Raw genomic sequence first — 24,911 nt, 5'->3', positions numbered from 1 at the left:
CCTCCACCAGCACTCCCAAGCTCTAACTCAGTTACAGCAGTCGGTTCAACTGCTTACCAATCACGTTGCCTGGCTTTCGTCCCCCCCAGCGCCCCCGGCACCTTCAACAACTCCTCCTGCAGTTTCTTCCGCACAAGCCGCGGCCCCGCCCACCCCTCCCTCAACCTTACTGTTTGTTCTTCCTGAAAAATATGACGGTAATCCTTCTGGTTGCAGAGGCTTCATTACTCAATGTTACCTCTCTTTTCATCTGCATCCGGAGCGTTTTCCTACGTCGCAAGAACAGATTGGTTTTGCGATCTCCCTGTTGACAGGCAAGGCTTTAGATTGGGCTTCCGTTTTTTTTACCAGAGCTGACCCGCAACCCATGGATTTCAACGGCTTTGCGGAACGTCTTCAGGCACGTTTTTCGCAAAACAATCTGGACTTGGTTCACCTTCGGCTCTCGGCGATTCAACAGGGTGATAGACCTCTACAGGACTATGTGGAAGAATTTCAGTCTCTTGCCACAGAATCCGCCTGGAACCCAGAGGCGCTGGTTTGCCTTTTTTGTAAGGGTTTGTCAGAGGAGTTAAAGGATCACTTGGTGTTCATGCCAATTAACTCTCATTCCCTGGAAGCAGCAATCTCCCAGGTCCTGGAATTGGACACCTGCATCAAAATCCGGAAAGCAGACAGACTCACTGGAACCAGATATGGTCCTCCTGAGGCATCGCTTCCTGCTTTGCCAGCTCTGCCACATGCTCCTCTTTCCCTTCAAGAAAAGGAAAGGCGCCGCCGGGAGGGACGATGTTTATACTGTGCCTCCCCTAACCATCGGCTTGCTGCTTGTCCTTCAAGACCTTCGTCTGCACCTCGTGCTCTACCGCAGCCTTCAGCTAAGGTCAGCAGTGCTGTTTTTTCCTCTGCCTCTTCGGGCACGCTGTTTCCGGCGGAATTGTCATGGTCTGATATTCATCTTCCCCTGTCGATTTTTGTTGATTCAGGTGCAGAAGGATCATTCATAGACGCTTCCTTCGTCCACCGATGGAATATCCCCGTGGTCTCTGTATCACCCCCCGTCAGCATCCTAGCCCTGGATGGTTCTCCACTCACCCCTGCTCAGGTTTCTCTACAAACCATCCCACTCTCTCTCAGGGTGGGGGCCACTCATACAGAAGAAATCTCATTTCTTCTCCTGGACTCGCCTGCATATCCGCTAATCCTGGGCCTTCCCTGGCTCAGGAAGCACGACCCCCACATCTCCTGGGCCAAGAATGAGATCATTGCCTGGAGTCATTTTTGCCATGCTAATTGTTGTCGTCTCCCTGTTAAGGTCTCCGCCGCTATTCTCCCTGTGGATGCTCTACCTTCCATTCCACCTCAATATATTCACCTGAAACAGGCATTCGACAAACAACGGGCTCTCTTGCTTCCCCCTCATCGAACTTATGACTGTGCCATCGATCTATTGCCAGGATCACTCCCCCCCAAGGGTCGCATTTACCCTTTAACCCAAAAGGAGAATCAGGCCTTACAGGACTACATTAAGGAAGCCCTGGACTCTGGTTTTATTCGCCCCTCCTCTTCTCCTGCCTGTGCTGGTTTCTTTTTTATCGAAAAGAAGGATGGCTCATTGCGCCCATGCATTGACTACAGGGGGCTGAACTCAATCACAATTAAACATCGCTACCCTCTGCCTCTAATTCCAGCGGCTTTGGAGTCCTTACGTGGAGCCACCATCTTTTCAAAACTGGATTTACGTGGGGCTTATAATCTTATCAGGATTCGGGAGGGGGACGAATGGAAGACGGCTTTTATGACTACGCATGGGCACTATGAATACCAAGTCATGCCCTTTGGCCTTGTCAATGCTCCAGCTGTCTTCCAGTCTTTTATGAATGATATTTTTAGGGATATTATTGGTAGCTTTGTCCTGGTATATCTTGATGACATTTTGATTTTTTCTACCGACCCTCAGGATCATGTCCGCCATGTACAGGAGGTCTTGTCAAGATTGATTGACAATAGGCTCTATGCTAAGTTGGAAAAGTGTGTGTTCCATGTTTCCAAGATCCATTTCCTCGGTTACAGTATCTCTCCTCTGGGTGTGGCAATGGACTCATCGAAGGTAGCAGCTATTAACGACTGGCCAGTCCCGCGCAATCTAAAGCAGATACAGCGTTTTCTGGGTTTTGCTAACTTTTACAGGCGGTTCATAAGGAATTTTAGTTCAGTTGTTGCACCCATCTCTGCTCTAACTCGCAATCGACCTGGCCGAGGCAAGTGGAACACAGAGCCGGATAAGGCATTCCTACGCTTAAAGCACCTTTTCAGCACCGCTCCTCTTCTCCGTCACCCAGATCCCTCCCGGCCCTTTGTAGTGGAAGTGGATGCCTCTGCCTATGGGGTTGGGGCAGTCCTCTCCCAGCGTCAGGATGAAGGACAGGTTCTACATCCATGTGCCTTCTTCTCCAAGAAGCTCTCCCCTGCCGAAGTGAATTATGATGTGGGTAATCGCGAGCTCCTTGCAATCAAGCTGGCCCTTGAGGAATGGAGGCACTGGCTGGAGGGGGCTCAGCATCCTTTTGTTATTATCACGGACCACAAGAACTTGGCCTACATTCAATCGGCTAAACGCCTCAATTCTCGTCAAGCTCGCTGGTCTCTGTTCTTCTCGCGCTTCAACTTCATGATCACCTATACCCCTGGATCTAAGAATGGTAGGGCAGATGCTCTTTCCAGGCTTCACGACCCCCCGGATTTGGATTATGCACCTGAACCGATAATTTCAACTGACCGTGTCGTGGCAGCAGTTCGTTGCTCGATTGAGGATCAAGTCAAGCGGGCCATGGACAAGACTACCATCCCCCTCCATTGCCCCGTGGACAAACTATTTGTGGTGGATAATTTACGTTCGGCGGTTTTACAGTGGAGCCATGATTCACGGTTCGCAGGCCACCCTGGGGTCAAACGTACGTTGGATCTCCTGAGTAAGGACTTCTGGTGGCCTACCATGAGGGCGGATGTAGCAGAATATATTCGAGCATGTCCTATCTGTGCCAGAACCAAGACCCCGCGTGCCAGAAAGATGGGTCTCTTGCACCCCCTCCCGGTCCCCTACCGCCCTTGGTCTCACATAGGGGTGGATTTCATCACGGATCTCCCCAACAGTCAAGGTAATACGGTTGTCATGGTGGTCTCGGATCGATTTTCCAAATCAGCCCACTTTGTTCCGCTTTCAGCCTTACCCACGGCCCAGGAGATGGCAATGTTGTTTGTCCAGCACATATTTCGTCTTCATGGTTTGCCCAGGGATGTGGTCTCAGACAGAGGTCCCCAGTTTATCTCGGCCTTTTGGAAAGCTTTTTGTCAAGCCCTGGGTACTCATGTGTCCTTAACGTCGGGATATCACCCTGAAGCCAACGGGCAGGTGGAGAGAACTAATCAGACGCTCCTGGCTTTCCTTAGAGCCTTCACTTCATCTTCCCAAGATGATTGGTCATCTTTACTTCCTTGGGCAGAGTACGCTCATAACTCCCTTACATCCTCCTCCACAGGCATCTCCCCCTTCCTTTGCTCCTTAGGCTACCAACCTTCCCTCATCTCAGACGCCCCTCTGGTTACGACAATTCCTTCTTTGAGACAATACATCTCGAAGTTAAGAAGGATCTGGAAGGTGGCTAGGACATCTCTCCTCAAGTCAACTCAGCGCCAGGCCGCTTTTGCCAACAGACGTCGTAGACCTGCCCCTAGGTTCAGGAAGGGTCAGTTCGTCTGGCTGGCCACAAAGAATTTACCCTTGCGCCTATCCTCCAAGAAGCTAGGTCCCAAGTATATAGGCCCTTTCCGGATCCTCTCTCGAATTACACCGGTCACCTACCGACTAGCGCTCCCCCCCACTTTCAGAATCCATTCTGCCTTCCACGTCTCTCTTCTAAATCCATTTCACCGTTCACCCCTGGTGGCCCCTCCTGCTCGTCCTCCACCTCCTCGTACTGTTCAGGGGCGTCCGGCGTATACCGTTAATAAGATCCTGGACTCGAGATGGCACCGTAATACTTTGCAGTATCTTGTGGATTGGGAAGGGTATGGACCAGAGGACAGATCTTGGGTTCCAGAAAGGGATATTCTCGATCCAGCGCTCATCACTGACTTTCATCGCAATTTTCCCCAGCGACCATCTCGGGCGTCGGGAGCCGCCCGTGAAGGGGGGGGTACTGTAACAACCACTAACCAGCCCAGACCAGCTCCGAAGAGGTCTAATCAGTCCCAGCAGGTGGGGGATAATTACAAACGCCGCCGCACGTGTTAATTCTCTTCAGACGTCTTACCGTGCAGCAGGCTGCATTATTTAAGCCGCTCTTACTCGCATATCGATGCTCGGTATTGAGTTCCCTACTTGTGGCTCTACCTAGCGTTTCTTGCACTTTGCCTTCTGGATTTTCTGACCTCATCGTTTTGCCTTCGGACTACGTTTCTTGCCTTGCCCCGTGGATTGTTTACTACCTGTGTTTATTTTTGGTATCGACCCTGTTGCTCTTGTCCCGACCACGTATCTGTCTCTCGTTTTGGATTGTTCGCCACCAGTGCTGTTTACTGATCTTGACCTACCTTTCGCCTCCGGATTACGACCCAGCTCCTGGATAGCTCTGTCCGCCTACTCACCGCCCCAGGAATCCTGCATCTGCATTGGATCCTTTCATCACAACCCAGCCATCGTTACAGACGGTGCCCTTGTCTCCACAGCCCAGCTGTTTACAGACCAGTGTAGCTGTGATGTCTGTCATGCTGTTGGCACAGATGCTGCCCCAGGTGCCATTGTAGTAAACCTCTGCCTGTCCTGAACAGCCTGCAGACAGTCTCAGTAGAGTGTGATCTGTCAAGACAGCAGGGAAAGTCAAAGGAAACAAACCCTGACAAGACAGCCCAACGTTTCAATCTGAACTGGTACGAAACAACCAGCAAACAATGTGAACAGCAACCAGTCTCATTTCCTGTACTAATCCAGTTATAACTGACTCACGTAATGAAACAAGGACAGCTGTACAATAACACAGCTGACATGAAGGTGACAGGAGTGTGTGGTTCTGTTCATTCAGAACCTGGACAGTGCATCACACAGAGCTTTAAAATCCCATTACATGATCAGGTTCTGATCCAAAATGTCATTCTGATCAGCTTGGCTATTCAGCAGGAGCACAACTAAGAGATTGAGACATGAAAGAAGAACGCATGGTTCAAGGTGAGGGGTGCAGCGCTGTGAGTGGAGAAAACGTGGCTCAGGGTGACATTTACACCAAGTGGTTCATCAGGATCTGACAGGAAGATTCTTGGAACAAATCAAAATGAAACATTTGAGGCAGAAAATCATGAAAGATCATGGCCAAGACAAATACACCCAAACAGACAACAGGTCTTATTGATTTTAGTTTAAAATTTGGACCCTAGATTTTACTGGAGGACTGAGATTAATATATACCCATTAAAGTGGAGGGGAATTTATCTTGAGTTTCTTTCTCTCTTTATTTATCTTTGCTGGGATGTGAATATGTGCATTCACAACTGTATCATAAATATAAATATTTATTTTAAAATTAATTCTGCATCCAGCTCAGTCTTTTCCTCAACAAGATGTATTTAAGCACTCCAGATGCAAACCATATCCACAACGTGGAATTTAAGAATATGGATTATTTTACTTAACTAACTTACTGAACACAAGATTCTCACATCCTCACAAGTCAAACATATCTAGGCACTCTATATGCAAGCCATATCCACAATGTGGGATAAAATTTTCTGAATCATTGTAATTTTAATTATCTCCCCTACCTGAACACAGGATTCTCACATCCTCCTTGTGTCCACAGTCATGCTGTCCCCACCCTGCTGAGGGACACTCCCACAGAGACGACTCGTTCCCCAGACAGCCCACCTCATCCAGCCAGATGGGACCAGTTCCCTGGCTGAAGGAGGATGGCACTGGGGCACTGAGGGCCGTCCCACACTGGAGCTGCCTGCACACCACCTGAGAGTCTGCCAGGTCCCAGGAGTCATCGCAGACTGTCCCCCAGGAGCCACTGTGATAAACCTCCAGCCTCCCAGCACAATCATCTCCTCTCCCAACCAGCCTAAGGGATAGCTGATCTAGGACCAGAAAATTAGAGGTCAGGGGTCAGAGATCAGGAGTTCTAAGAGATCACCATGACCTCCTGTTACAAGTTGGCCCACTACGCACAGCAGATACAGTTCAAGTACAGTGTTTCTTGACTTTTGATTAATTTAATATATACACTTATTGTAACAAATTGTTCATAAGCAGTATATATATATATTATTATATTATATATATATTTAATATATAAAGTAAGTTTAACATATTCCACATTGTTCATAAACAGTATACCAGATAAGTTATTTTTTCTGACCCACTGTTGGGCATAGAGACAATAGCTCCACCAGTGTCAAATTGCATTATTCAGATAGATGTGTTTGCTGTAGATCCCAAAGACCCGAGTGTGTTTGTGACACACAGAAAAAACTGCACACACACAGCTTTTGCCTCACTGACTGATCTGGGATTCCACTGAGCAACAGAGACATCAGCACACACTGAGAGCCCTGGAGATACAGAACAGGGGCTAATTCATACCTGGTGTTTTGGAAGAGGGAAGAGCTGAAGAAAGGAAGTTTGTGAAACAAACAGAGAGAGAGAAATCAGACTGTCAACCTTGTGTGAGAGGAGCAATTTAACACCAGAAATGAAACTACAAATAAAACAGCACTGATGTGATTAAGACAGTCCTCATTCTCTCTTTACCTGCTCCAGGTGAATCTCTGGTCATATTTGAGTCTGTAAAAGAGAAGAAAGGAGCTCATTTCTGTCCACAGGAGTGATGTTTCACCAGTGGAATGTCAGCTGTGTGTGGGGCTCAACTGCACATAACATCTGTAAACTTTGACTTTCTGAGACTCACTTTCTTTTCAGGCTCCTGTTTTATTGGACTCTATTAATTAAACCAATTAAGCAGGTCAGATGTTAATTACAGGATACTGAGGTACAGAACTTTCTTTAATCTTTTAGAGCATTGATATCAACATAAATATACAACTGAGCTTTAGTCCTCAGTGTATTTGTGCATCTATCCATCAGAAAGAAAATAACCTAATAACACCTTGAGGGAATATTTGAGATAGATATGACATGTTAAAAACACACTCACGTTTTAAGGAATATGTGTTTTCATCTTTGCATCTCTTACATAACTGGCAGTGTGTAACAGAGCAGATATTCAATAATGAAAACAGTGTGCTTCTGTGTGTAAGCAGAGGGAGTGTCACTATGTTTTAAATACACGATTCTCACCAGAGCAGATGACTCCTGCGTCCTGTCCATGAGAGCACCCTGCTCTACCCCACGAAGAGACAGCACAGTGTGAGAGACGACTGTCATTGCCCCAGCACTCAAACACATCAGCCCATACTGGTCCACTGCCCTGTCCAAACCTGGCCTGTCCTGGTGCTGCTACAGCCTCTCCACAGTCCAGCTGCTGGCAGAGAACACTGGCATCTCTCAGATCCCAGTACAGGTCACACACTGTCCCCCAGTCCTTGAAGAGCCACTGTAACTCCACTCGGCCAGAGCAGGAGTCAGAGCCGTTCGCCAGCCTGAACCCTGTGTATCCTGCAGATAGGAGAGAACTTCACCAGCATGACACCACAGCAGGCCACAAGAAATACAACAAATTAAAGTACCAATACAGTGAAAAAAACTATAAGATCCAGCATATAGTGAGTGAGAAACCAATAGCAGGCATAGAATAAGATATTGTGATGCCAGAAGGGATTGTTTCCTCAAAGGGTGCTACTTTCCCTGGGGACTCATTTTTCCAAGTTTTCCCCATACGTAAGATAACGATGTGCAGCTCATAGGAGACAATTAGCACCCTGCTCTAGGCCACATAAAACCAGGATGGACTTGGAGAAGACAGAAAAATTCCCCAATAATTGCCTCAGCCTGGCACATATTGAAATAAAGTATTAATAAACCGTCCCCAAGATGAAGGTTTTCACTTATATTTTCATCTCTACAATTCCAGTCTTAGGCCTGAAGAATAGCATTGATATTTCTGTAACAGTCCTTGCCATCACACTGGCTGTTTACCTTACTTTTCCTAGCTTCATTGGTGAGGAGCTTTGTTACAATTGAAAAATCTACCTACTACCTGCTAACTGTACTTTTTTCCCACACAGTCTGAGTGGGCTGAAGGGTAGGCTGCTGCTATTAACACAGGCTTTGGCACAGCCTAGGCTGATTCGTTTTCCCAGCCTCAAGACTGAAGGGCAGTTTTCGCCATTGCACAGGCTGTAGATACACGTTTCACAAGACAGCCCAGGGAGAAAGCACCATCCCCTCAGTTCTTACACTGAACCACCTGTGTTATTTTCTTCCCCTAGCAGTTCCACACCGGGTGCCGATCGGAACACCAACACAGCCAATCGACATCCTCAAGAACAACAAGCTACTATGTCTAGTGCACCAGGTCCAGATCATAAACTGTAAGTTCCAGCTAATAAATCACTGGTTTAAATTAAGTCTAGTGTGTGGGGTGTGTGCTTGGGACCCTGCCTAGAACCTGCCGATTGCATGCTGCTCCACTTGGCGCTCCTCAGGAGATCACCCACTCTCCCCTGGAGATCACTCAGTCTACAACAGAGATCACCCAATCACAATATGTATCATTTACGACTCTAGAACAATTGTTTCCATGAATGACAACAATCTTACCTATACAAGTCAGACCCACAGCTCTGCTCTGGGAGGAGCTGTGCTCTGGCCTGGCTGCAGTGGGGCAGTGCTTTAGCTTGGACTCTTGTCCTGTACACTGGAACTGCTCTGACCCGACTGGACCCTGGCCCTGTCCGAAATGAGCACCTCTGTGTATCACTGAAGGAGCCCCACAGTCCAGCTCCCGACAGACAACCTCTGCATCCTGCCAGTCAAAGTCAGAGTCGCACACTGAGGTCCAGGTGTTCTTGAGATTCACCTCCACTCTCCCAGAGCAGAGACTGTGTCCATTCACCAGCCTCACAAAACCTGCAATAGAGAACTACAGGCTGTCAGTCTGAGCAGGTAATCTCTCATAGTGCAGCTCATTGCTCACTGTTGCTGAACCTGGTGTCTGTGAAAATTAAACTTACTACCCTATGAAAATAAATTAACTTCATGTGAAAAAATATATATATAAAAGATTCTCAATTTAAATCTTGACTTCTTATTGTTCCATTCATAAATATATTTACACCTATAATTAGGCGTAGAAAATTACATTTTAGAAATACATACACTATTACAATCAATTGGACAATAATGCAGAGTGCTTTCAATAAGAATATAGATAATTGGATAGATATAGATAAGAAAGTAGAAAATAGGACATAAATAAAAATTAAATGAAAGAGAGGAGAGTCGAAAGAAAATCTGAAAGGTCAACGTCAAAAAGTTTAACCATAAAATATTTTGGGGCTGCATTAGGAGCTTATCTGACATTAAATTATTAAATTCTGGGCTCATCAGAATCAGACCAAGAGTCACTCCACCACCAAGGATCAGCCCTTTGGACAGCTGGTAGTGCAGCTGAACTCCTCTACAGCACTGGGCTCCAACATACCATTACAACACACCTGAGACTATCCAGATCCACTGACACTGACACCAACATACCATTAAAACACACCTGAGACTGACCAGATCCACTGACACTGACACCAACATACCATTTAAACACACCTGAGACTGACCAGATCCACTGACACTGACACCAACATACCATTAAAACACACCTGAGACTGACCAGATCCACTGACACTGACACCAACATACCATTTAAACACACCTGAGACTGACCAGATCCACTGACACTGACACCAACATACCATTTAAACACACCTGAGACTGACCAGATCCACTGACACTGACACCAACATACCATTTAAACACACCTGAGACTGACCAGATCCACTGACACTGACACCAACATACCATTAAAACACACCTAAGACTGACCAGATCCACTGACACTGACACCAACATCCCATTTAAATACACCTGAGACTGACCAGATCCACTGACACTGACACCAACATACCATTTAAACACACCTGAAACTGACCAGATCCACTGATACTGACACCAACATACCATTTAAACACACCTGAGACTGACCAGATCCGCTGACACTGACACCAAAATACAATTTAAACACACCTGAAACTGACCAGATCCACTGATACTGACACCAACATACCATTAAAACACACCTGAGACTGACCAGATCCACTGACACTGACACCAACATACCATTAAAACACACCTGAAACTGACCAGATCCACTGACACTGACACAAAAATACCATTAAAACACACCTGAGACTGACCAGATCCACTGACACTGACACCAACATACCATTAAAACACACCTGAGACTGACCAGATCCACTGACACTGACACCAACATACCATTAAAACACACCTGAAACTGACCAGATCCACTGATACTGACACCAACATACCATTAAAACACACCTGAGAATGACCAGATCCACTGACACTGACACCAACATACCATTTAAACACACCTGAGACTGACCAGATCCACTGACACTGACACCAACATACCATTTAAACACACCTGAGACTGACCAGATCCACTGACACTGACACCAACATACCATTTAAACACACCTGAGACTGACCAGATCCACTGACACTGACACCAACATACCATTAAAACACACCTGAGACTGACCAGATCCACTGACACTGACACCAACATACCATTAAAACACACCTAAGACTGACCAGATCCACTGACACTGACACCAACATCCCATTTAAATACACCTGAGACTGACCAGATCCACTGACACTGACACCAACATACCATTTAAACACACCTGAAACTGACCAGATCCACTGATACTGACACCAACATACCATTTAAACACACCTGAGACTGACCAGATCCGCTGACACTGACACCAAAATACAATTTAAACACACCTGAAACTGACCAGATCCACTGATACTGACACCAACATACCATTAAAACACACCTGAGACTGACCAGATCCACTGACACTGACACCAACATACCATTAAAACACACCTGAAACTGACCAGATCCACTGACACTGACACAAAAATACCATTAAAACACACCTGAGACTGACCAGATCCACTGACACTGACACCAACATACCATTAAAACACACCTGAGACTGACCAGATCCACTGACACTGACACCAACATACCATTAAAACACACCTGAGACTGACCAGATCCGCTGACACTGACACCAAAATACCATTTAAACACACCTGAAACTGACCAGATCCACTGACACTGACAACAACATACCATTAAAACACACCTGAGACTGACCAGATCCACTGACACTGACACCAACATACCATTAAAACACACCTGAAACTGACCAGATCCACTGACACTGACACCAACATACCATTAAAACACACCTGAAACTGACCAGATCCACTGACACTGACACAAAAATACCATTAAAACACACCTGAGACTGACCAGATCCACTGACACTGACACCAACATACCATTAAAACACACCTGAGACTGACCAGATCCACTGACACTGACACCAACATACCATTAAAACACACCTGAGACTGACCAGATCCGCTGACACTGACACCAAAATACCATTTAAACACACCTGAAACTGACCAGATCCACTGACACTGACACCAACATACCATTAAAACACACCTGAGACTGACCAGATCCACTGACACTGACACCAACATACCATTAAAACACACCTGAAACTGACCAGATCCACTGACACAGACACAAAAATACCATTAAAACACACCTGAGACTGACCAGATCCACTGACACTGACACAAAAATACCATTAAAACACACCTGAGACTGACCAGATCCACTGACACTGACACCAACATACCATTAAAACACACCTGAGACTGACCAGATCCACTGACACTGACACCAACATCCCATTAAAACACACCTGAGACTGACCAGATCCACTGACACTGACACCAACATCCCATTAAAACACACCTGAGACTGACCAGATCCACTGACACTGACACCAACATACCATTAAAACACACCTGAGACTGACCAGATCCACTGACACTGACACCAACATACCATTAAAACACACTTGAGACTGACCAGATCCACTGACACTGACACCAAAATACCATTTAAACACACCTGAGACTGACCAGATCCACTGATACTGACACCAACATACCATTAAAACACACCTGAGACTGACCAGATCCACTGACACTGACACCAACATACCATTAAAACACACCTGAAACTGACCAGATCCACTGACACTGACACCAACATACCATTAAAACACACCTGAAACTGACCAGATCCACTGACACTGACACAAAAATACCATTAAAACACACCTGAGACTGACCAGATCCACTGACACTGACACCAACATACCATTAAAACACACCTGAGACTGACCAGATCCACTGACACTGACACCAACATACCATTAAAACACACCTGAGACTGACCAGATCCACTGACACTGACACCAACATACCATTAAAACACACCTGAGACTGACCAGATCCACTGACACTGATACCAACATACCATTTAAACACACCTGAAACTGACCAGATCCACTGACACTGACACCAACATACCATTAAAACACACCTGAGACTGACCAGATCCACTGACACTGATACCAACATACCATTTAAACACACCTGAAACTGACCAGATCCACTGACACTGACACCAACATACCATTAAAACACACCTGAAACTGACCAGATCCACTGATACTGACACCAACATACCATTAAAACACACCTGAGAATGACCAGATCCACTGACACTGACACCAACATACCATTTAAACACACCTGAGACTGACCAGATCCACTGACACTGACACCAACATACCATTAAAACACACCTGAGACTGACCAGATCCACTGACACTGACACCAACATACCATTAAAACACACCTGAGACTGACCAGATCCACTGACACTGACACCAACATACCATTTAAACACACCTGAGACTGACCAGATCCACTGACACTGACACCAACATACCATTAAAACACACCTGAGAATGACCAGATCCACTGACAATGACACCAACAAACACACCTGAAAATGAAAAGGCATTTCACCCAACAGCACAGTGGAACCACAGCAGATTGTCACTTCACCAGTGCTAAAACAGTAAAGACAAAGTGAAGTAGATACAGACTCACTGAGCACAGCCTGCCTGTTTAAACTGAACAACACTGAAGTGCCTGGAGACAGAGGATGAGCTACAGGCTCAGTGAGACTGCATAAACACAGAGGAAACACAGAAACAAGACACACCAATCAAATTAAATATAATATGTTTATAACGTATATTGCTTTGAATTATTATTATTATCATCATATTATCAATACTAGATTTTAATTAATTTAATTTTAATTTAATTGATCATGATGATGGACTCTAGATCAGTGGAGGAGTTTTCATTGTCCTCTGTGCTGGAGACAAGTCTGTGTCTCTTACCTGAACACCTTACTCCAGCATCATAGCCATGATACTGATAATTCACTTCATCTTTTCCACAGTCCCTCAGCGCAGCCTCTGACCCGCTGCACTCGACCCAACTCAGCAGGACTGATCCAGACCCTGGTCCGAAGTGAGCTCCTCCTGGTGCTGAAACAGCAGATCCACAGCCCAGCTGTCTGCACACCACTTTAGCATCAAACAGATCCCAGCCAGAGTGACGTACTGTCCCCCACTCTCCACCATGATACACCTCCACTGTGCCCTCACAGGGACTGGCACCATTCACCAGCCTCACATCAGCACTGCCTGCAGAGAGAGAGAGAAACAATCCCTATTACCATGTCTACAGGATATTTTTATATTAAGAAGTTTTAGAAATACACCTGGAATTTTTATTTTGTTTTACCTGTTTGATTGGATTGCTAGTCTCTCCCATGGGGAACAAGAGACAGTGGAGTGACAGGAAGTCCACCAGCAGCCATCTTACCTCTCCCTCCACACACCTGTGTCCAGATCCTGTTATATATCACTCTGTCCATATCACTGTGTGACTGCAGAGGGCTGTTCTGCTATGGTTACTACAGTGGACAGTGGCTCTAATGACTTTTTTCCTGTGTTTCTGGAAGCTGTGGTCAGTACAGTGGACAGTGGCTGTAATGATCATGTTCCTGTGTTTCTGGAAGCTGTGGTCAGTATAGTGGTCAGTGGCTGTAATGATCATGTTCCTGTGTTTCTGGAAGCTGTGGTCAGTACAGTGGACAGTGGCTGTGGTGTCAGAAGGCTGAATCACTGAAACCAGGTTTGGTGTATCTGGTGTATCTGGGTCTCAGGCCCCACATGTACTTAAAAGTGGACACTGACCACATGTCTGTATCAGGTAAGAGATTTAAACACTGATGAGTCTCTTCAACATTCTACTTTGAAAATAAGTTATAAAATTCAAAACAGAATCAATAAAAATATTTTTAATAGATGGGTGCTTCACAAGTTGTGCTGAAATATGTGAAGTTTAATGCTGCAGAAAGATGGAAAAGCAGTTCTGCAGCAGGAGATATAATTGAAACCCAGGTGCAGGACTTTCAGAGATTTATTGATCAGGGAGTAACAGATCAAATGCAGGCTGCTGATAATAGGTTGGGCTGAATTAAAAAGGCGAGCAGAAAGAAAACATAAAGAGGGACGCCCATCTCCCAGCTGAAATAAAGAAAAGAGAGGCTGGAGAGTCGGCGCAGAAAAGGGAAAAAATTAAAACAGAGAAAATATTTCAGGATTGAAGAGCAGGAGCAGTGAGATACGAAAATATCCAAGTAAAAACTTTACTATGATTGGAATGCGATCGCTAGTTTCACAAGGTTTAGCTCTAATGATGGAGATTCGGTGTTCTGAACAGTTTCAAATAAAGAGGTGATTAGTGTGACTGGGAGCCTGAATGAAAGACTGAAGGTTTAATTGAAAGACGTCCTGACCCAGTCTGAATGACAGGGTGAGCGCTCGAGGGAATGTTGCTCCTGACGCAAGTCAGTCCCAGCCCAGACTGTACGTGAAGTGTGTATACTTACTGTCCAGGGCACACTTACAGTAACTAGATTTGTTCTTTTTGTGTGAAATATTTTTTTTTCTATCATATACTACAATTCATTGTAATACTACTTTTTATTCATATATGATTTTTACCATGATAACATGATATATATGTGAACAATGTGTTTTAGCTTTTACCTCTCAAGATCTTAATCCATAATTCACAGATTGAATTAAAGTTGCATTTAATAATATATTCTAGAATCACAGTGCACAAGTTATTTTTATTAATCATTCTTTTTAAAATTCCATGATGTAAGAAAAATGATCCCTATCATTAATTATCTAAGACTTACAAACAACAATTCATTTAGCTGTGAAGTATCAGACAAATGCATAATAAACATGGAACAAGAATTAAACCTTTATCTCTTCAAAATGAAGGACTTCCGGGTCAAATACACATTTCATCCAACATAATAGACTCCAGTCTGAACAGATCCCAAACTTTTGTTTAAAGTTGAAAAAACTACAAGATTTGCCTCAGGACTCCTGTGTTGTTACTGAAACTGGACACTGTTGTCTAAAAGCACCCAGTATGGATTCAGGTCAGAAAACTACAACACACTGCAATACAAGTACCTACCACCTGAATGTGACTGTTATAACAAATAAACACAACTATATGTCTTGTCCTCAATCGTGTTACAATGTTAGATCCTTCTGTAATATAATTACTATAGTATCTAAAACTACTGTAATCATTCTCAAAAATAACCATGGATCAAAAACATTTTAATACATTTACCTTCAGTACTCTTATTTGTATTAGCACATTCACCTGCAATAGGGCCCGAGTTACTAATATTATTTGTTAATCGGAAACGTGCCTTAAATATACTTTTATCTCTGATCGCCTGTCTGTAATAGTTCTTTGCACTAAAATTGTCACCTTCTCTCAAAATACTCTATTTTTTAATAACATTTCCATAATGTTATAATGTTATTATTATTAATGTTACTTTAATAATACAGTAAATACAAAATGTGTCAATGGTAATAATACTGGAGTCTCAATAATACTCTAGTATTAAATAACACACTTATCTCATTTAAAATATTAGTCTAAAAATACTCCAGTGTTTAATAACACATCAGTTAATTACTTTAATAAAACATATTAATTCATCAGTGTGTAAAATAAGATATCAGTCAACAGTGTTTAAAAACACACTGATCTCTGTTAATACACTAGTCTGTTATTATACCTGTTAGAGAGGGCAGAATTGAGCACAATGAAATAAACAACCCCTGGTAAATATTTTGAAGATGTTGTATTATTGTTAAAACATTTGTATTCCTTTTTGTTTGCAAATGGGAAAATTTCCACAAGTCCTAGCACATGACCCAAATTACAGCTAAAATTTTGTATTTTATTATTATGGTAATAGATAAGGGATTGTCAAGTTGTACATCATTTTTGATAAGGTTGCTAAATATCTACAATATTAATAGTTATAATAATTATATGTTAGTACTTAAAAAACACTATCCTTAGTCTGTGTTGTGTGTAATAGTGTATAACTGCATATAAAACAGCATTAATAGAAAATAGTTTAAAAATTCGTATAAGCTGAATTAATATTATGATTAATTGTAGAGGTGAAATTCTTGTTATTATTTATAATTATTTTTAATTATATAAGCTCCCTTATTTATAGCATCAATTATAATTTTAAGGGATAAAATTATGATATGATATCCATAAATGATATCCATAAAGCTGAGTTTTAAATTAAACAGAAAAGCGCTTCTGCATACTGTGGTCACTACGGCGGGCAGTGGCTGTAATGACTGTAGAACCTCAGATGGCTGGTCCTGGGTTCCAGGAGACTGTGGTCACTGTACTGGACACTGTACTAACTCTGTGGCTTCCAAGTCCTGGGACCAGTGTTTCTGTGTTAGTGGGACCTGTGGTCACAACAGTGGTCAGAGGCTGACAGGTACTTCACATGTTGTGCTGAAATGTGTGTGAAGTGTATATTCCCATTGTCTGTATGTGAATTGTTGACAATGATTTTCTAGAATTTACCTGCCAACATCTAAACTTAACACATGATCATCAGATTAAATTATATTAAAGAACAACATTTTTCAAAAATACCAGACAGCCCAGTAAAACTGTACCGGTCGTAATAATATTTAATATTTATTAATTAACCATACTATTTTTAACCATACTATTTTTGCACTTTTCCAAGAATTACCTTGTACTGTTTTTGTCCTGTAATATTTTCTCTGTTTGCGGAATTTTGCACAGTTTTGATTACTTGATTACGTTATTTATGTTATGTTATTACATGTTACTGTTTTTGCTATTGTGTTACTGTCTATTGTCTTATCTTCTGTCCTATTTATATAATGCACCTGAGTGACTAATGAGAAACACTTTTCATTATACCTTGCACCTGTGTAAGTTTAATGACAATACAGTTGAATTTAATTGAATTCAACAGGTTTAACATATAGGCACAGATACATTTATTGTGATGTTGTCCTGAGCAACTGCTCAAAAATTTAAACTTGAGTCCCGTGATTACGAATTAATTTTTAAATATTTAATTTGTATGATAACATGTAATTAAATATTTAATTTGTATTACTTATACTTATATAATTGGATTTGATAATAATTTCAGATTTCGAATGTAGTCAAAAACAATAAAGCATTCTTATTAAAACTTCACAATTTACAAAAAAAACCTGTCATTAGATAACTAACCTAAAAACACAAATTAAATTATTTAGCTGTTAAATAACAGACAAATCCTGTATAAACACAAAACACAACTACCATTTTTTAATTCTTCCTGTAATGCCACAATGTCTTGTAGTTGTTAATGTTATTAATGTTACACCTCAGTTTCTGATGAGACCCCAGTTAATAATAATACACCTACAATACTAAGAATTTCCACAATTTTGTTAATATTTTTCATTTTATAGCTTACAAACCAATAATGAATGTAACTTTTATCAGCCTGTGCTTTTCAATGTGAAAACAAACAAGCCTGGTCTTTATGAACAAGGTATACAAATACATACAGTATACACGTTTTATTTTCACACTATAAAAATACAAGAGGTAATTGTCCTATGACTGAAAATACATATTCAAAATGTAATTGTATGTCTTTAAAATGAAGAATTCACATTCATAACTTCCTATCATATTGGAACACATATTCTTATAACACCTAGAGGAACTACTTGTTTTCACAGCAACTGAATATCACACAGCTTAACGATAGAAACCTGGACTGTCTGAATACACCAAAGATATAATGGCAGCATTAAAACTCCAGTCTTAATTCTCTAGCATAAACACTTTAGGTGGTAATAACATATTTACTGTATATCTATTAATACATCAGTCTGTAATAATTTAATATCAGTCTCAATAATAATTCACTATTTAAAAACACGTGTATCTCTATTAATGCACCAGTCTGTAATAAGACAATACAGAGGAGTCAGAATTGAACACAATAAAACAATAAACAACCCAGGGTATTTCTGAATCATCCTGTATAATACGATATTATTCTATAAACATTTTTTATTGCTCACACTTTTTTTGTTTTCGAGTAAATGAAGACTTTTTCACATGTCACAGCATATCACTCAAATTATCACTTATATATAAAGTTTATTATTACAGTAAAGAGTAAGTTAAATAACTTTTTAAAGATTTTATACACTCCATGTTTTCACAAATTATCAATAGAGGGTGATAATGGCCAGCTTCTGCTCTATCCATCTATAACATTATTATTATTATATAATGTTTAGAAATCTTAAGAACTTTTTAAAAAATCCAATAAAAATTAAAAGCAACTAATTATATTTAGACACAACTAATTATATTTCCTTACTTACAGAACAAGATAAAATATGGTTATAATATTTTTGATGAATACCCACAAAGCTGAATGTTAAATAAAAATTCAAAAATTGTTCAACCTACTTATTGCTCTATTTACATAAAACATCTAATTAATTTAATTCCAGTTGTTGTCTGTCTGTCTGTCTGTCTGAAAAGGCAGTGCTGTGTGTGATTGGCGGGGCGGGGGGCTGTGTTGTTACTGGGCGTCTGGTGTGCGGAGCAGCCAGAGAGCGAGACCGTGTGAGGAGCGCTGAGAGCACGGAGGAGAGATATTGATCACTTATCTATCGACAACCAATTAATTCAACTAAAAAACCTTAGAATCATCGATTAACTTCACCGATTGGTGAGTACTGATTCTTTTCTTTCTTTAAATTCTTTAAATATCTAGAAAACAGTCAATACAGCCTGTATCAATCAAATACCATAATGTGTTTAGTGTTCATAATGTTCAATCCCAAATTAAAGAATGATTATTCAAATGATTGTTTAGAAATTGTATTCTAGAGCTTGAAAATTATATTCCAAGTTGATAAATTTGTGTAGGTAACAGTTTAAATGCATTTTTCTACTGTTTACAAATTATAAGTATGTAACCACGGCGACACGTGCCACTTCACTGTGTCCGGCTAGGTGTCTCGCCTTCGTCACAAAGAGTGGTTTGACGTCACGGACTAATACTAATGCGAGTGTATTCATATTTAATATTAGTGAGAGTACAATCGGTAGCTTTAATATTAATGCTACTGTTCATGTCAGTATTAATGGTGATTGCGCTTCTGATAGTTTTGATGCCAGTCATTCATGTTAATATTAGTTATAATTATAGAGTTACTGTTAGAGTATTTACACTAGTAGTCATTTTAGTTTTAGTGATAGCATTACTGTTATTATTAGTATTAGTAGTGTATTAGTAGTTTGTGTCAGTTATAATGATAGTGTAATTCTTAGTGATAGTGTTACTGTTTTAATGTTAGTGGCATTTGTGTTAGTGTTAGTTATACTGTATTTGTAGTTATGAGTGTGTGTGTGTTGGTGTGTGTCTATAAGTATTTGTAGTCTATGTGTGTGTCTGTGAATGTGTGCGCGTATGTGTGTGAGTGTCTGATTGTGTGTATAAATGTATGTTGTCTCTGTGAGTGTGTGTTGTGTCTGTGTGTGTGTCTGTGAGTGTGTGTAGTGTATGTGTGTGTGTCTGTCAGTGTAAGAATGTGTGTCTGTGAGTGTGTGTGAGTGTCTGTGTGTGAATATGTTTGGGTGGGTGTCTGTCAGTGTGTGATAATGATAATGATTGTGTGGGTGTATATCTGTGGGCTTGGGCTCCACTCGTGTGTCTGACAGAAGTGACCCATCAACAGGTGTTGAGGTCCAGCGTCGCCTGAGAATGGAACCACTTTCTAGATTCCAGACCAACGTCCAGAGAGCTGTGAGTGCTCTGTTTTTATCACTATTACTAGTAATGACAGCAGTAGTAGTATTAATATCAGAATTATTATTAGAATTTGTAGTCATGCTCATAGTAGTAGCAGCAGAAGTAACAACAGTGGTAGTTGGATTATCCAAGCAGTTACTCCAGGAACTACAGTATTACACATTTATACTCTATTTTCCAGGCATGTTTCGTAAAGTGCTTTGATGTTCTGGATTAAAAGGCAAAATATAAGAAAAAATTGATTGATTGACTATGAGAGTGAAGTCTGGTCAAACTTGTTTGTCTAACTGAACTATCCTGTCCACAGATGTCAACAGAGGTGAACAGAGAAGATGTCCAAACCCACCAGAGACTGGAGAAAAGTTTGAGGGTCAGGCCCCAGACCCAGAGAGCTGTGAGTCCACTGCTGGTCTTCTTCATATTGTGATTCTTCCTCTTCTTCCTCCTCCGAAATTAAAGCTCATCGCAGTAGCAGGGCTCTGTTGTCTTCTCTTGAGGAGGAGAAAGACTCTACCTGACAGTGTGTGCATCTGCGTGTGTGTTAGTGCGTGGGAGTGTGTGTCTGTGGGTGTGTGTGCTTATGAGTCTAGTCCAGCCCGTGTCTGTAACAGAACTGTGTCTGACTTCCTTATATCAGGAAGGAGGTAACAGGATACTCAGCCAACACAGGTTGTGGAGCCAGACCCAAGACCCCAAGAACAGCGAGTCTGCATTATTATTAGTAGTAGTAGTAGTAGTGAGAGGGTGAGTGTTTGTGAGGTTGTGTGTGAGAGAGGGTGAGCATGTCTCAAACTCCATTCCTAGAGGGTCTGGTGCATCATCTGGTTTCCTGCCCAGAGGTCTTGGTTACAAAGTTGATCTAATTTTTTAATTAAACAAAAAATATTTTAATACTGTACCTTTATCCAGACCTTAAATATCCAACTGTGCCTTGAATATTTTGAGTCTTCAAAAAGTGAGAGACATCAAAATATATTATTAAACACATTATTTCCACATCTTCTTATGAAAATAATTAGATTAATTGTTTAATTGGCTAGCCCCATTTGGAAAGAAAACCTGGAGATGCACCTGGCTCTCCAGGGATTGTGATTGGGCTTGAGACCCCTGGTCTAGCAGAACTGGCCCCTCAACAGGTCTCGACAGGGATGTTGGGGATCATGAAGCTGGATAGCTGAGGGCTGGAACACTGCTTCTGGATCGAGGACGACAGGCCACTGTCATGTAGGGTCATCTTGGCCCTTGATGATGATGTGTGTTTGTGTGACTGGCTGGTAACTCTGTTTTCTCCTCCCCAGCACCTCCTGGAGAAACTCGCTCAAGTCGAGAGAGGAATGGCCGAGCAGAGAGAAGGGTGTCACACCGAGACCTGGGGCAGATCCCACAGGAATGTGAGTAGTGGCTTCAACAACATGGTTGGATAGCTTGTTCCACACCCCCACCCTCCTCTATGTAAAGAATACTGTATTAATACTGTTAGACTAAGAATAAACCTGTACTGAGACACAAACTTGGTTAGCTTCTGCTGGAGAGACTAAAGCAGTCAACTTCCTGACAGGTCTTGACAGAGGTGGACGTGACCCTGAAAGGCCGGAGAGGGGCAACCGATACTGAGGCTTTGAGCAAAGATTCGTCCAGTGTAAGACAACCAATGTGTTCTGCTCAGGATGATGATGGTGATGCAGATGGCAGTGTAGATAATGAAGGTGGTTATTATGATGATGTTGATGGAAAGGTGTTGATGATGATGATGGTGGACATGATGATTGTCATGACGAAGAAGGATATGGTGATGAAGATGGTGGAGATCATTTATTAGAAACGTGATGAAGATGATGGTGACGAAGATAGTGGAGATTATAATGGTGGAGGTGTTGATGATGGTGACACAGTCATGCCTGTGTGTAGCTGTGTGTGAAAGGGAAGGTGGGGTTGGATCAGGTTTGCTGCTGTCATCTGATAGGACTGTCAGAGGAAGAGGGAGCAGACTCCCCCTGCGTCTCACCCCAGGCAGCCGAGAGCTGCAAGTCTGTGAGCCTGATATGTCTGTGACATCTATCAAAAGTTTGGTTTCAGCTGCAATGATGGTGACTGTGATTGCTGGGAGACTAGGGGCAGGGCTTGGTCCTCCTAGAGAAGACCCTCTCAGTTTTCTCTCTGTCCTCCTCATGCCCTCTCTGTGCCCCTGTCCCCTCAGGCCAGCCAGCCAATCACCAGGCAGGAGACCAGCTGTGGAACTACCCTAAGGGCCCGGAGAGGGATCTGCAGAAGGACAGGGCATGGACCTCCTCCTTGGCAGCCCACATACCCCATTGCTCGCCCCCTCACACACCCCCTCACCCACCCCCTGGTACACCCGCTCACCCGGGCCTGACCCCAGCGGCCCTGTGGCGGCTCAGGGAGGGCCTGCAGGTCGAGCTGGAGGGGCTGCTCCAGGAGGAGGAGATACGGGTGCAGACAATGAAGTCCTGCCTGACTTTGAATCAGAGGGTGCATACGTGGGATTGGTAAGTCCCTTAAACCCCTCCCCCTTGCTTGAATCACACTGAGGTATGCAGGGGCTGGGCCAACTCACCTCTCCAAGACACCTGCGTCATCCCACTCCCATTTCACCTCAACATGGTTCTGAGAAAATCTCCCCTCCCCAAGGGGAGAGAGACAGAAGCCGGGCTGGGCCTCCAGCCCTCTGTTTATTCAAGATTATTGCCTCAGGAGGTGGGTGAGGTGGAAGACACACTGTCTACAGATCACCACTAGGGACAGCGTAAAGCATCCATGAGACTCTTGATCATGGATAAGGATAACAGTGGGATGACTCCCCCTCTCTTGACTCACTGCCTACTGATGATGTTATGTCACTCCAGCTCCTCCTCATGGTGGTGTCTGCAGTCAGGCAATTTGGAGAATTGTTGAGGGATGATGATGAATATTCACCTTTCTTGTTCTCCCAGGGCACAGGAATCATGAAGCAGGACAACTATGAGGAGGTGAAAGAGGCGCTGAAATCCTACTTCGAAAATACAATGGCCAGGTGTGACTTATCTGAGGTGGACAAGTGCTTCCGCCAGGCTGCAGCTGAGCTTGACCTTATCCTGCAGAAGTACCTGGGAGATGTTGTGGCCGAGGTCTGTGAATAGCAGGTTTATTTTGATAAAAGACATTTCTCATCCCCTTCTATTGTTGGTGTCTATTTCATGTAAAGGATTTGACTTGAAAATGAAATGTTTAATCGACTTACAGGGAGTCTTCTTTAAGATGTGTATCGGATAGCTCTCCACTGTCACTTTACTGGACTTTTGAAGTAACCAATCTACAATGAAAATATATACTGCACATCTTAAGGAACATGAAGAGAAATCCGTGTGCTGATTGTCACCAAAAATGTCACAAATTAACCGCCAAACTGTTTAACATGTCCAGCCACCTCTTCCTATTTTGCAGTGATTATAATTCTTTCAGTTTCTTCTCTTGTATTTTCCTTACTGTTTCACTGTCCCCTTCCCCCATGTGGAGATGGATCCACAGACGAAACCCTGTTTCACCATTTGTTTGTTCAAAGTCTTTGGACTGACTTGCGACTTGCGAAGCCCCAGTGGCACAATCAGTCAGTGTGCACAGCAGAGTCATGGCGATGTTGTGTGTTCACGCCTCACCTGGAGCAATGGCACCTACAGATCCAGCCATTCAAAATGTGTGGAGTACATGGCGGTAAAACGCGGTGGGCATGGCGAATCATACCACATTTGAATTGAAATATGATAATAGTATCTGGAAGCACCTTGTAAAATCACCAGGTGGAGCAAATAAAGCTTAACATCTCATATACAGCATTTGAGCTGTCACCAGAAAATGCCTGGTTTCGAATCCCAGTCACTGCTGAGGGACAGTCTTTTTACAATTAAGAATTTAAATTGCATACTCTTTAGATTTTTAATAATTTGAAACTGTGTATTACAGAATGTCAATCATTAAACATTAAAAAGTAGGTATATTTTATAAAAGAAAGATTGCTCTTGTGGACAAAAGTACACAACCTTCCACCTTCATCATAAATATTTTAATTATGCATAAATATTTTATGCATCAAAGTCTTTAACTTGGTAACTAACATGGGTTCTGGTTTTAACATGCTTGTTCTAACATTATTAAGCTTATATTCTGTAATTCATAAAAAGTTATAACGTTTTATCCTTTTCTAAGAATACGTAGTAAAAACACCACTTGCTGTTATTGTAAAAAAATACATGTTGTAGTGATTTAACATCACTTGATAGTTATATTAATATGGGATCGTGTAACTAAGCAGCTAAAGTATCACAAGTGGGCGTTTTGGCGACATTTTGACATTCGTTTCTTTTTAAAAAAACTTCTATTGTCGTTGTAGTGGTAATGAGC

The 24,911-nt window shown here is 42.5% G+C and overlaps 1 long non-coding RNA gene and 1 pseudogene across 1 annotated transcript; one reads left to right on the top strand and one right to left on the bottom strand.

Annotated features, from left to right (window-relative positions):
• Positions 1-21,750, bottom strand: part of LOC148665630 (scavenger receptor cysteine-rich type 1 protein M130-like) — a 35,198-nt pseudogene extending 13,448 nt beyond the window's left edge.
• A 1,224-nt stretch (positions 21,751-22,974) lies between these two features.
• LOC148665629 (uncharacterized) lies at positions 22,975-23,688 on the top strand. The gene is made up of 2 exons (XR_015936902.1): positions 22,975-23,023; positions 23,468-23,688. It is a non-coding gene; the product is annotated as an uncharacterized LOC148665629 (long non-coding RNA).
• Positions 23,689-24,911: the final 1,223 nt, after the last annotated feature.

Source organism: Lepisosteus platostomus, chromosome 5, assembly GCF_059453375.1.
Source record: "Lepisosteus platostomus isolate fLepPlt1 chromosome 5, fLepPlt1.hap1, whole genome shotgun sequence".
In the NCBI taxonomy this organism is placed as follows: Eukaryota; Metazoa; Chordata; class Actinopteri; order Semionotiformes; family Lepisosteidae; genus Lepisosteus; species Lepisosteus platostomus.
The sequence above is the reverse complement of the archived record's forward strand: the minus strand, read 5'-3'. Positions and strand labels throughout refer to the sequence as shown.